The sequence below is a fragment of the Saccopteryx bilineata genome, chromosome 9, assembly GCF_036850765.1.
Source record: "Saccopteryx bilineata isolate mSacBil1 chromosome 9, mSacBil1_pri_phased_curated, whole genome shotgun sequence".
NCBI classification, from domain to species: domain Eukaryota; kingdom Metazoa; phylum Chordata; class Mammalia; order Chiroptera; family Emballonuridae; genus Saccopteryx; species Saccopteryx bilineata.
In genome coordinates, this window is record NC_089498.1 from 26,038,991 (window position 1) to 26,053,061 (window position 14,071).

At 43.4% G+C, this 14,071-nt stretch overlaps 1 protein-coding gene across 1 annotated transcript in view; it reads left to right on the forward strand.

The window, feature by feature from the left end:
• The window catches only part of CNTNAP4 (contactin associated protein family member 4), a 285,330-nt gene that overhangs the window by 77,062 nt on the left and 194,197 nt on the right, over positions 1-14,071 (forward strand). The window lies entirely within an intron of this gene.

Genomic DNA, 14,071 nt, shown 5'->3' on the forward strand with positions numbered 1-14,071 from the left:
AGGAAAAAATAAGAAAAAGAGAAAAACGAAGGAAGAAATAAAATAGGAGAAAAAAACAAAATAAAGCAAGACAAAAAAAAACAAAAAAAATAAAACAAAAGAGGAGAGAGTGAGAGTTAAGTGTTTTGGAGTATAACCTTAAAGGAGGGTGAGGATGAAGAAGAAAAATAAAATGCAACACTCATGGGTAGTGTAGTTCAAGAAAGGGGAAGCATAAGATGGGCAGAGAATAGAAGGACCGAGGTGGAGGAAATAAAGGCAAAAAGATAGAAGAAACAAACAACAACAACAACAAAAAAAAAATTAGTGGATCAAGTTGTAAAGTCTGTGGGTTTTTCTTGATTTTGAGAGGTTAACTTCTTCCTTTTTCTTTTCTCTCCCTCTTCCTAGTCGGTGACTCTGTACCCCAGGCTCTGCCCCTGTGTCACTCTTAGGTAGGGATTTGTAGTTGATGGGATTCTATGGCAATGTCATATAATTGGCTTTAGTCTTGCTGGAAGTAAAGGCTTGTTGGCGTTTTCAGGGTCCAACGATGAGAGAGTTTGCTTTCCTGGATTCTCTCTCCTAGTCCCCCCTTTCTGAATTAGCAGCCTGGTGATCCAGCTATAAGGCTGCAACTGCTTCTGCCTGGGGAGTAAGAGGCTCAAAGAGCTGGGAAATCCCCACTCTATCCCCACTCAGTGCAAGGCTTTGGGAAAGGCTCTGAGAGTCAGGGCCTCCAGTGTAATCAGGCGGGGGTGGGAGTCAATTGTTGTCAAGGTGACTGTTCAGCGCCTATCATTTAGTTGGACCTCTCAACCCAGGCTTTCCACACTTTGTAGCCTGTTTTTGCAGGGAAGAAGAGGCACTAGTCTCTGCTTACGACTAGTGTAGTATAGACCTTATTATCTGCCAAGTCCTTCTTGTTAGCGTTTATCCCTGAATATGGAGGCTCTATCAATCAGAAGTTGCCCCCGCCCCTTTAGCGAGAGGCACTAAAAAATATCACGCCTCTTGTCTTGGATCGCTGAACTGAGAGAGATCTTATCAATTAGAACCGAGGGTGTGCAGATTTTATGGGTTAAGCTAATTTCAGTGATTGGGTCGCAGCTGTGCTTCCGAAGGTATTTTAGGCTGCCTGCGCGCGCCCCTCCCCCAACGCTTGATTGTTAGCTTGAATGGCTGGGTGAGGTGCCCCGCCCACGGAGAGAATCTCCCAAGCCTCTCCCGCTCGCCCCGCCGCTGGCGGCTGGACCGCACCAGGCGCAGGATAATGGAGCCCCCTGGGTATGCGGGCCAGCAGGGCGCCCTGGGCGCATGGAATGCCCAAGGCACGCGCGCGAATGGGGCGCTCCGGGCACCGGTGGCCGGCGTCCCCCACTCGCAGTGTGCGGGCCGCTTGGAACATCAGTGGTGCTCAACCGGACCGGGCGCGCGCGCGGCGGCTCGCGGGGGCTGCTCGCGGCAGCTCGCGGTTCCCAAGTATATGGGCTGACTCACCGCAGGCGCACTCCCTCGCGGCTTGAATGAGCGTCGCTGCGGTAGCTTCCTCCACACCCTCGTCTCTCAGATTCAAGTGATAACAGTCCTTTTGCTTTCAGTTTGTGTGGAACTCCGGAATGCTCCGAGGATAAATTTTTCTGTTTCTAGTTGATAAATTTGTTGTGATTTAGGGGAGAGCTGTCGGACGCGCTTCTCACGGCGCCATTTCCGTGACGTCACCTGAGTCTGTAGGTTTTGTTAGTCATTGAGGAATAACATGGAAACACCAAAAATTTTTCAGTATTTTCAAAACTTTAGCAGCTGAGGGTATTGTTTTAAGGTGGGGGACATCCCATTTGTTCTGCACGTTGGAGACTTCTTCCCATATGTGCCCATGCATCAGATCGTTGAAGTCCCCTCACCTCAGCTGAGAAAGTGGCCTTCTCTGGTTGTGTCCGTCTGTTCCAGGTAAACGCTCAGACTTTCTCATTTCCTAATCTTTCCTCTACTTCTTTCTAAAATGGCAGTTGACATAGGAGGAACTCAGATGACACCATGGTCAGGTAGCATCTCCCCTGGTGTGTATTGGGTGTTGTGCTGGTGTTCACTACTAGAACATTGGTTGAATCCTGTGTCCCAGGCCAGTGGTATCTGCTGAATGTGGTTGGGTTGGTCCTAACCCTGGATGTTTGTTGACACACGCCGCCAAATTTAGAGGTCAATATGTCCCTTTGACCTCTCTCTTGGTATAGGCCCAAATCCTTTGTTGTCTGGGCCCCATGATACTTCTTGTTGCTATTCAGAGTCCCGGAAGCTGGCTGTGACATTCTTTTGGTTAACTGGTGTAGCTGAGGTACAGTCACCTTTGTACTTTCACTCCCATGAGGAATCCTTCTGATTAGCATCTATATATAGTTGGACCCTCAATCACTTCTTGGCTTTGTTCCTTATCTTCTTTTTTGAGTTGGAATGGTTTCCAGGAATATGCTTCATTAGGTAGAAAATGGAAAACACATTGTTCTAATATAAAATATCTCCCGACAAAGACAAATTACACTGGATTGAGTTAAACATATAGGAAAGACTTAATTCAAAATTATAGGAAAGTGGGTCAAGATTGTGGCAATAAGAGAGAGAGATTGAACTTAATCCTGTTGAAGCAATAGGTGGCAGGAATGTTTAACCCTTGTCTGAGCTAGGAAAAGCACTAGAGAACATTAGGGGGGAGGTTGGTCAATATGGTTAGGCCATTTATGTTTGCTAATTGGTGCTTATGCAAGTTAGGCTCCTATCCTCCCTCAGAGACTGGGGGATTGGGGCTTGATGCTCTTGATGAGTATGTTTCAAAGGGATGACTCTCAGGTCCTGGGGAAAGACATTCTTGAATTTGTAAAACTGCTAAGCTGCTTAATGAAGATTTGCATCTCAAGGGGCAGAGAAATAATTTACAATTGCAATTTTCCTAAATTAAATACTCTATAAAGAGGGAGGTCGGAGACCTGTAGTCAGGAAGAAACCTATATAAAGTTTAGTCAAGCTGAAGGAAACATTAAAGTTGTCTTGGTCACAAACACCACTAATAATTTTTCCCATGTCCTGCTAAGTAATTCTCCCCCCCCCCTCCACAATGAAATGCCACTTAAAAAGGAGTGAAACATGGAATTAAATGAAGTACGTGTATCAAGATTGAATTTGACAAATATCTAAGCCTAGAGGTAAACATACCTCATTAATTGGGAAAGTGGTGCTATGTTAATATGTTGTAGAGTTTTTACAAATTGGAAACATATTAAATGACTTAAATAATCAAATCCTTGGAAATGGTTTTACACTTTCTACCTTTTTGATCTATGCCCTAATAATGCTGGGTTTTCCAATCATTATGTGTAAATAATGTCTGTTGGGTCTAAGAGAGTAACTTTGTTTTGTTGACCCAAAGGAAGTGATATGAGGACATTTGACTCATGACAGCTTATCATCTCTGTCTGGCTGGGGAAGATTAAAAAGAAAGGAGGGGAAGCAAAAAATGAATTTCAGCCGCTGGGATATTGTCAGTGTGCTCTTTCTGATGCATGATGTCATCTACTGAAATGACCTGCCTCACTGTAATAGATCTAAATGGAAACTTTTAGAAAAGTATTATAATGGGCTTCAAAAGCAAAACATGGACAGGTCCTGATTATCATCTGAATTTCGGGACATCATGTGCTAAAAAGTCGTTTTTCCCAAACTATGCATTGGAATGATATAAAACTTACTGTGGTGAAAAAAAAAATGAAGGCACAGAATTTGGTGTTTTGGTAATTTTGTTCTAGCTTTCCAAAGGGAATTTGGCTGTCACAAAAATTGCAAATCAAATATACAAATCAAAATGCCTGAAAAAAGAAAAAGATGTGAATATTTACTTTTCAATCCACTGAATTATTAAAGATTTCAGAAATGTTTGATCTGGCAATATAAGAAGTAGGGCTGAGAGCCAGTCTGCCAGTTTGCTGTGAAGGAGAATTGATCAACAGCAAAGAACTAAAACCTAAGAGAATTGAGTGAGATATTATTAATTTAGAACCTTTCTGGGGAAATGAAGTGAAAAGCATCTCTTTCTCTTTTTTCATTGTATCAAAAAATCCAAAAAGAAAACAATAAATATATCTAGGAAAAATAGTTTACAAATTATTAACCGTGTGACTTTGAGGCAGTTGGGAGTCAGTGTGAGTGTGAGTATGGCTGTGCACACATGCTTGAAAATACTGTGCCTCAAAGAAAAGTGTCCTCTGCTTTTATTTAGTTTGGCTTCAGTTCTAGCTTTGCCACTGTTTTGTATATGAATTTACACAGTCTTATACCCATCTGGCTACTCATTTATTTCATTCCTCTATGAAATAAATATTTATTAATCACCTGCTGTGTGCCAGACAGTGTGCTGGACACTTAGGACCTATCAGTGAACAAAATAGGCAAAGAATCCTGACCTCATGGAGCATGCATTCAAAACGGCATTATAGAAGATAAATTATACATGTAACAAGAAAATGCTATGTTATACATAAAGATGTCAGTTTCTGCCCCCAAACTTACTAGTTTATATACTGATAGTAAGATGAAGGAAGTAGGATTGCAGGGTGAGAGGAATTTAGATAGGGAAGGTCAGGAGATGCAAACCTCCATGAGAGATATCAGATTTGAGCAAAGACTTGAAGATGCTGACCCAGTGTATCTCGGAGAAGAGCATTCCAGGCGGAAAGGATAGCTTAACAAAGCATGGGGTAGGAGATGGGAGAATAGCTGGAGTTTGCTCTAAGAACCTCAAGGACACTATTGTTGATGGAGGCGGGCAAGCTTTGTCCTTGTCCCACTAGCATAGTCTGCGTTCCTGGCTGTGCTCTGGTTGGTGCTGTGCCCAGGCCCATGTTCGAAGCCTGCATTTGGGAGTTTGTGCGGCTTCTGGCCCCTGTGTGGCTGCCAGCCCGCCCTGCTTGTAGAGCCGCGTGGCTAATTGGAGAACTCACCAACGAACAGGAGAACAGGGCGACTGCGCTCATTACCAAGTGAGAGAAAGAAGACTGAGCTAGCTCTTTGTTAAGCTGATTATATTGCCTTGATCTTGCGAAGAACTAGGTCTTTAACCAATCACCTTCCCAATCTTTCATGGGCTGGTATTGGATCCTCTCTTTAAACAATCTGTTTCTTAGATTTTTTAGAGTTCTGTGTTTCTGTGTAATTCAATCCTTTTCCCGGGCTAGACAGACAGGCCACTATGGCCACCATCTTTTTTTTTTTGTATTTTTCTGAAGCTGGAAATGGGGAGAGACAGTCAGACAGACTCCCACATGTGCCCGACCGGGATCCACCCAGCACGCCTACCAGGGGCGACGCTCTGCCCACCAGGGGGCGATGCTCTGCCCCTCCGGGGCGTCGCTCTGTCACGACCAGAGCCACTCTAGCGCCTGGGGCAGAGGCCAAGGAGCCATCCCCAGCACCCGGGCCATCTTTGCTCCAATGGAGCCTCGCTGCGGGAGGGGAAGAGAGAGACAGAGAGGAAGGAGAGGGGGAGGGGTGGAGAAGCAGATGGGCGCTTCTCCTGTGTGCCCTGGCTGGGAATCGAACCCGGGACTTCTGCACGCCAGGGCGACGCTCTACCACTGAGCCAATTGGCCAGGGCCTATGGCCACCATCTTGCTTTTACTGCACATGTTTCAAAGTAGAAACACCTCCCCATGCAACATCTGACTTCTACTGGGCATGCTCCCAGCAGAGGAATTTCTCCTGCTACTTTTCCCTCCCCTGTAGTCTGGGAAGATGGACCAGTTGGACCCTGGAGAGACTGAAAAGTGGCTCCTCCTCCCTACAAGGGGAAGGGAGGGATGCTAATCCCCTTGGCAGGCAAGGCTGTGTTGTGGTCTCCTAGGACAGTGATGGGCAATCTTTTGAGCTTGGTGTGTCAGAATTCGCCAAAAAACCGAGCATAACTCAGGTGGTGTGTCACTTCGAGAAAAAAACCCCATAATTTCGTGATATTTATAGTTTAAATAACAAAAATATATAATTGTAATATATAACTGTATTTAATAAACCAAAAACTAATTAAACTTACCTGCTTAGTGACTTCTTTGTTCATCTGTCAGTCGGTTTCTTTTGTTGGTCTTGATTTTATTTAACTTGTGTGGGGTGCTGTGAACTAAGATAAGCAAGGGGGAGGGGGAATTCTTTAATCTGCCTATTAGTGACTTTTTTTATTGCTGAATTTCATTGGCTAAATCTTCAATTGAAGGTTGGTATTTTGTACACTTCAAGCCCAAGCAAGCACTACTAACTTCATCTGTCAATCTGTTTCTTTTCTTGGTTTTGATATTATTTAACGCTGAGAATAAGGTCTCACAAAAGTATGTAGAGGGAAAAATTGTGAGTAAAGCCATTGCTATATTTTTCAGGGTGCTAAAAGTGTCTGGTACTCATTCCAGGCACTCCAAATTTCCTGTTCGTAGTGGCACTCTTCTTGATTCTCCAAGCGGCACCTTTCCAGATTCTCAAGCTTTGACCTCAAGTCAACAAACACCTGAGCCCAAATGCTGTCTTGAAATTCTGCAGGTTGCATCTTATGTAAATTAAGATGGCTGCCGCTATTTCTAGTGGCAGGAAACGGTACCCATAGCACAGGCCCCCGCCTCTCCCAGCCTCCCCCTCACTTATCTCAGTAATGATGGTCAATTAGAAATCCACGACACCCAGAACAGTAGATTGGATGATGGTTGCTGTAGTTATGTGGTTGCTGGTAATGGCGATGTGTCCCCAGAGATGTGTCCCCCGCAGCATTCTGCTGCTCCCTGCTCCACTGGCTGGAAGTGAGGTCAAAGATTCCCTAACAGCCTAACCAAAAGTCCCAAAACTAGACACTCTGTGCCGGTGTTCTGATGTTTTGGCCTACAGACCTCCGGCACAGAGTGTCTACACTACAGTAAATGTTTTATTCTTGGCTACCGCACCTGGTCGTACAGGAGCCCAGGATGAAACATCTTCCCCAGCATGCGGCCCCATACTTCTCTGGTATGTAGCCACATGCGGCCGCGTGTCATCAAAACTGGCTATGCGTGTCAGTGCTGACATGCGTGTCATAGGTTCGCCATCACGGTCCTAGGGTGTCTGGGGCTGTGACTTCCTAGCAAAGCAAGCAGGCTTTTAATGTTTGATTCTCCTCTCTCCCTTCCCTTATTAATATATATCTAGCTACCTACACTGACAGTAATGACTTTGTCTTTCATTAAGTGTAAAATTGAGAGTGATTGCAGTGTTGTGAGCACAGAAATGATATTTTAACCTGTTGTATAGAGAATGGAGGTTTAGTGAGCAAAAGTAGAAGCAGGGAGAGTTGTTAGGTGGCTATTGCAAGAATCCAGGCAAGAACAATGTGGCCTGCCAGTGAAGAAGTACCGGGGAGGGTGGAGAAATAGTCTGGTTCTCGAGAGGCGAGTCGTACCAACAGCATTTTGGTTGGTTTGTAGTATGGTGAGAGAAAAAGCGAGCAGTCGAGCCCAACTCCATTTCTTTTTCTTTCATCCTCAAAAACTAGAAGAATGGAATTGTGGTAAACTGGGTTGGGGAAGGTGTAACTGGAGTAGGATTTGGGGGAAGAGTGGGAGTTTGATTTGGAAAATGTTAAAGTAGGGAGTTAAATGCGTAAATCTGAAGTTCAGGGAAGAGGTGTGGGTGGAGATATAAATTAGGGAATCATTGGCATATGGGTAATGTATATTTAAGTCCCTGAAGCTAAGAGAGGTCACCAAGGAGTCGGTATAGACAGAGAAGAGGCAGGATGAAGGACTGAGTCCTGGGCATCTTATCTTAAAAGATGATAAGAGTTCAAAGGAAGAACCAGCAGTGGAGCCTGAGATGACGCAACCAATAAGCTAGGCAGAAAATTACGAGAATGAGTTTTCTTTGTGGAAGCTAAGTGAACAAGGTATATCTAGGCATTGGGAGTAGTCAAAGTATGAGGTGTTGCTTATTGGAAGACTGAAATCTGACCGTTCGGTCAGTAACGTGGTGCTCTTTGACAAGAGCAGAGGAGTGCTATGGAGTGAAAGTCTCACTGGAGTTGGCCTAAAGGAGAATGAAATGAGAAAAATGGCAAAGAGTGCAGACGGGCATCTTATTTGAAGAATATTAATATAAAAAGCAGAAAAAAATATGAAGTGGGGTCAAGAGAAGCTTTTTCTTCTACAATAGGAAAAATTACAGCATGCTTGTACATCGGTGGGAATGATTTATTAAAGTGAAGCAGGAGAGCGCGGAGTGTTGGTGAGGCAGAGACCCTGAGTAGGTCCAGCACGAGTGGAAGGGGCTCATGCGACAGGGAAGCACAGGGACGTCTGCAGACACAGCTGGACTCAGCGGTGCCGATGGCCAGGCCGCTTGAACTTGGGCTCACTTCACCTCCCGCCTCTGCTTTCCTCTGTGTTGACTTCACTCAGGCAGGCTTTCCACAATAATATCTCCTACAGCTTGACGCCGAAATCCTATGTTTTCAGCATTCATGACAGAAAAGAGGGTTTCTTCTCTAATTGTCCCAACAAAACCTTGGAATTGCCCCACCGGCGTGGCTCAGGTCACCCCCCCCCCCCCCCCCGTAACAAGCACTGTGACCAGGGGAGGCAATGTCAACAGTTAGAAATGAACCTGCGAGAAAATGAGCAGGGCCCCCAGCATCAGTAGAGTCATGGTTTTGTTTTCTTTCCCCCAGCAAAAAGAATTATGCTGATCAAAATACAAAGCAGTTACAGGGTTCTAAGTGGTGGCTCAGGGCCATAGCAGACCACCGGAGAGAGCCAAACAAATACTGGCACCATGTTCTTCTGTTTCCCTACATTATTGTAATTTAATGTCAACATCAAAATGATCTGGGCAACCTCAGACTCTTGGGGAAATCTAGATGAAATCACATGTGAGAAAAAAGTAATTATCTTAGAGGGAAGCTTCCCTATGACAATTTTAATTAAACCAATATTTTCTAGAAATGTAGATGCCCTAATGGTGGCTAGTGATTGTCATTCAACCATGTCCACTTGTGAAATTGCACTATGTTCACTTGTGTGCTGTGTCCTTGAACATGTGTCCTTTTAGGCTTTAAATCCTAAGAAAGAAAAACGATGCCATCTTTCTGTGTAGTCCCTACCCTTAGGGAGTTGACAAACTGTAACTCATCACCTTCACTGATGACCAACAGGAATGGGAAGTCATGCCGTTTTTAGTATTACTAAGGGGCAGAAGTGATTCTTTTTAATATTTTAAGACTTTAAGTAAGAATTTTTCTTCATTATTTTTCTTTTTACTTCCCTGAAATTGTAAGTCGTGTCTTCTGGATGAGAACTAAATATTGTTGCTATCTGGCAGATGAGATATATGGGTCTTAAATGTAAAATAATCTGAACTGTTATTTATAATTAAATAACACTGAATAAATTATTTGGTATACTCTTGGGATAAAATAAACCACTACAGGATAATAATAGTTGTAGAATTATTTCAGGGGTAAAGATTGAAAAGGACATGATTTTTTAAATGAGATCCTTACAGAGATTTAAATTGTTTTAAAATTAATTTATCTATACTAAAATGATTTGTATAATATTGAGAAAATTTAATTTGCATATTGGGAAAATTTACTTCTGTAAAGTCTTTACTTAAAAGTTTTATTCAAAAATATGTTAAAATATATTTCATCTCAGGAGATAATTTAAATAATTAAGTTTAATATAGTACATAAAATTTCTAGTAGAGTAGGTACTGGGTAGTTTTTAGTTTGCTTTTCTTTCCTGAAATTTCATAGCAACATATAATATAGAAGCAAGTTTCTTAAGAATCTGATGTTTAAGACTGGTAGGCAACAGATAGAAGAGATGCCTTCTTTGTGGTCATTCAGAACTAAGCTTTTTCAAAGCTCCACTTTACTGTGATCATAATTATTTGTTTGGAGTCAGTAGCAAAAATAATGGTTTTACAAGTCAAAAAGCAGCAACCACCACATACTAACATGCTTGCTCTGTGTGAGAGAAATCAGTAGACAATATGCGGTTATTTTTTATTTTTTTATTTCCAAACGTAATGCTCATAGCAACTCTACAGTACTTATTTAAAAGCCTCATCAGTGGGGAGGGCTTTTATTTTTAAATGTGAGTTTTCAGTCTGTTATATGAAGTTTCACAAAATGTTTTTGTTTGAAAAGATTTATGACACTTTATGATGTCTAATCTCAGTAGAGAGGCCAACCCAGGAGAAAAAGATGGATGAAACAGGGAAAGAGAGACTGTGAAGTAGGGAAAAATGAATGGAGAGACAAGACTTTTGTTTTTGTTTTGTGGGACAAGTGTCTGTGAACAAGGAATAGATAGGGTTATGGAAATGCTTTCTTTGACCTCACAGATATTAGTGTGCTGTGATGTTGAATATACTGGTGTGTTCAAAGCATAATTAAGGACGAATAATGCCTCACTAGCAGCTGAAAGCCTTGCTTAATGAATAAAATAAGGAATGCGTTATTGTTTTTTATTTTACAGTAATTTAGAGTTTACGATTTGCTGCAGTTAGCCATCATTTTCTCCATTAACAAAGTAACTACGATAATAGCATGTCTCCAGAAGGCTGGGTGGTGTGGCAGTGGGTAGTCATACAGCTGGGTAGTCTAACCTAGGCTGCAGTTGAATTGTCATGTCGTGTCACCCATGTCATCATAGGCTGGTACTACCAAATGTGCCCAGTGTCTATCTCTGCCTCTTTCTCTCTTCGTTTTCCATATTCCTATTTGACATTTGTTTTAAAATCAGAATGAGCATAACACTCCATTACACACTTACACCATGTACATCTGCAGAGCCAACACAGCTTAAATCCAAGTAGGCAATCTCTGGATTCCCTATGGCCAACTTATCACTTGGTAAAGTCTGAGAGCATCCGAACTTCCATTACTTTATTGGTGTATCTGCTTAATGACATAGCTTAATTTGCATATCAGAAGTACCTTTTCACCACAGGTGAGAAATTGAAACGTTCAAGGTCAGTTAATTGCTAATGTTTCACGTTGGCCAGTGCAGCCATAACAGGGAGCGATTATGGGTGGAGGTGGTGGCCAGTGAGAGGCTCCCCTTTCTCCTGATGAGAAGTGATGACCCAATTTCAACACACCGGAATCACTTGATCCCCTTTCTCTCATTTATTCACTTTTAAAATACTGGTCTGTTGCCCTGGCCAGTTGGCTCAGTGGTAGAGCGTCGGCCTGGCGTGCAGGAGTCCCAGATTCGATTCCCAGCCAGGGCACACAGGAGAAGCACCCATCTGCTTCTCCACCCCTCCCCCTCTCCTTCCTCTCTGTCTCTCTCTTCCCCTCCCGCAGCAGAGGCTCCATTGGAGCAAAGATGGCCCGGGCGCTGAGGATGGCCCTGTGGCCTCTGCCTCATGCGCTGGAATGGCTCTGGAAGCAACAGAGTGACGCCCCAGAGGGGCAGAGCATCGCCCCCTGGTGGGTGTGCCGGGTGGATCCTGGTCGGGCGCATGAGGGAGTCTGTCTGACTGGCTGCTCCCTGTTTCCAGCTTTGGAAAAATGCAAAAAAACAAAACAAAACAAAAAAACCCCCCAAAAAACACAAAGAAAATACTGGTCTGTAAAGGAATATCACAATGCCAGAGAAATATTATGAAATTCTGCATTTAAAAATGTATCCTCATTTTCAACTTTAGATTATTAAAAGCAACTAGAAAGAGCACGAAGCAAAATAGTCAGCATTTTCTCTGAGGTGTATGTTGGTATAAATAATATTCTAAATGTACAAATGTCAGGTTAAGATAATGGCGGGCTGGGGGCACGCGCTTCATTCTTTTCCAACTTTTCTGTGTGAAAAATGAGAAAAATACCGAGAGATATGCAGTTGGCATCAGTAAGAGAACCAAGGATGCTTGGGTAACATCAGGATCCAGAGAGACTTTCCACTGCAACTTTTACCAGATCCGGAGGCAGGGCAGTGAGATCAGAAAGGCGGGTGGGGGGAGGTAGTTACACATTCACCAACTCTCGTCTTGTGCCCTCAACGCCAGTCACCCTGGAGGTGGCTATTAGACAGTTAGGGACAGCCCTGTGCCCGACAGCCCCTTCAAACGAACCAGTGTAGATACCTAACCCTACCTTGCCTGCCACACATTAGCTGTCCCCTGCACCTTCAACTTGTCACCCTTTCCATGGTGCATCTCCCTGCAGGGCCCTGACGGGCAGCCTTCTCTTCATCGGAGCTGTAAGTAACAATGAGTTCTGCTTCTCATCTCTCAGGTGGCTCATTGTGTCGTGTCTGCCATCAAAATAATTTTTAAATCTTATCAAACAGCACACTGGTGCCCCTTTCGATCCGACAGTGGTGTATGGTACATCATAGTGGCAAATATTGGGCATCTCTTTGCACTCGAGCCTCTATTCAAGGTTATATGAAATGGTACAGATGGCAAGAGTAATGCTTGACTAGAAACTGTATCGAAATGAATGATAAGCTCTGTCTGAAATGTCAGACCTTATCAGAGCCTCAAGATGGATGGAAAAAGAATGGGGGAAATAAATATGTATATATATATTCTTATTGGGGCATTATATAATAGGTGCTACATTTCAATAATATTGAATATTAGATAATTATGGATTCAAAAAATGTGTCAAATCCTATTTCATGACACGGGCAATGATTATGACACAATTAGCAATGTCAGTATTACTTAAGACAAATAAATTCCCCAAATGTAGTAGTATTATTTAAACTGAAAGAATGAAACATCTTAAGACATACAGTAGTCACATCTATAACTTTTTGGTGGGTGTTGGATAAAACAATACATTTTGTTCTATTCATACTTCCTTGAATATACAACAAACTCCTCTATTTTTCACTTCTGGATGCTCTAGCACAACTTACTCTGTGATCTTTTCTGCGACTCTCCCTTCCCCATACCTGCCCCCTGACCTTTTCTCTTCCCAGATAGCATAGAACTAATGGTCCACTGGTAAATCAGCTGGGCCCGGGGGTGGGGTGTGGTGGTGGTACTGACTAATGGAGATTGCTATTGTTTTGTGGTTTAAAATTTCCCACCATGGTCAGTTGCAAAGAGGGCTTGCAAAACACCTGAAAATATATATAATGGTTTCTCAGACACTGTTACAAGCCATTTTCCACAGGCTAGAACAATAGCATCATTTATTGTACTGTTATTCCCTGCACATGCCCCACAATTAACATTTTTCATGTTGTGTTTCAAACATGCTTTTTTTTCTTTTTGTATTTTTCCAAAGCTGGAAATAGGGAGGCAGTCAGACAGACTCCCGCTTGCACCTGACCGGGATCCACCTGGCATGGGCACCAGGGGGCGATGCTCTGCCTATCGGGGCGTTGCTCCATTGCAACCAGAGCCACCCCAGCGCCTGGGGCAGAGGCCACAGAGCCATCCCCAGCACCCAGGTCATCTTTTGCTCCAATGGAGCCTCGGCTGCGGGAGGGGAAGAGAGAGACAGAGAGGAAGGAGAGGGGGAGGGGTGGGGAAGCAGATGGGCGCCTCTCCTCTGTGCCCTGACCGGGAATCAAACCTGGGACTTCCTCACGCCAGGCTGACGCTCTACCACTGAGCCAACCGGCTAGGGCCAAACATGCTTTTCAATGTCTGTTCCTCCGAGAAGACAATAAACACAGCAAGGGAGGGACAGTTCCTTGACCATGTTTGTAGTCTCAGGCTTAGTGATGCACTTCTTACTCTAAGGAGTCTACATGATCAGACAGTTTCCTAGTTCCACCATAGTGTGAAGCTATTCCCTTAAAACTGGGTCTGAGCAAAGAGATTGAAGGCCAACTCATCACCCAGTAATGCATGCGAGCAGTGAACATGCTATTTCCAAGTGTTGACATCAATGTCCACCTGCTGAGTTAAATGCTTTAAACATTCAGTAAGACCCCTAATTCTTCCCAGTGTCAGGAAATTCTGACACCTAGAAAAGAATATAGTTCACATAGACTCCATTCATTTATAATAAATTCTTGTGTTTTTCCCCCCTACATTTATGAGAAATTTTATATTTTGGAAATTTGACTAACATGCT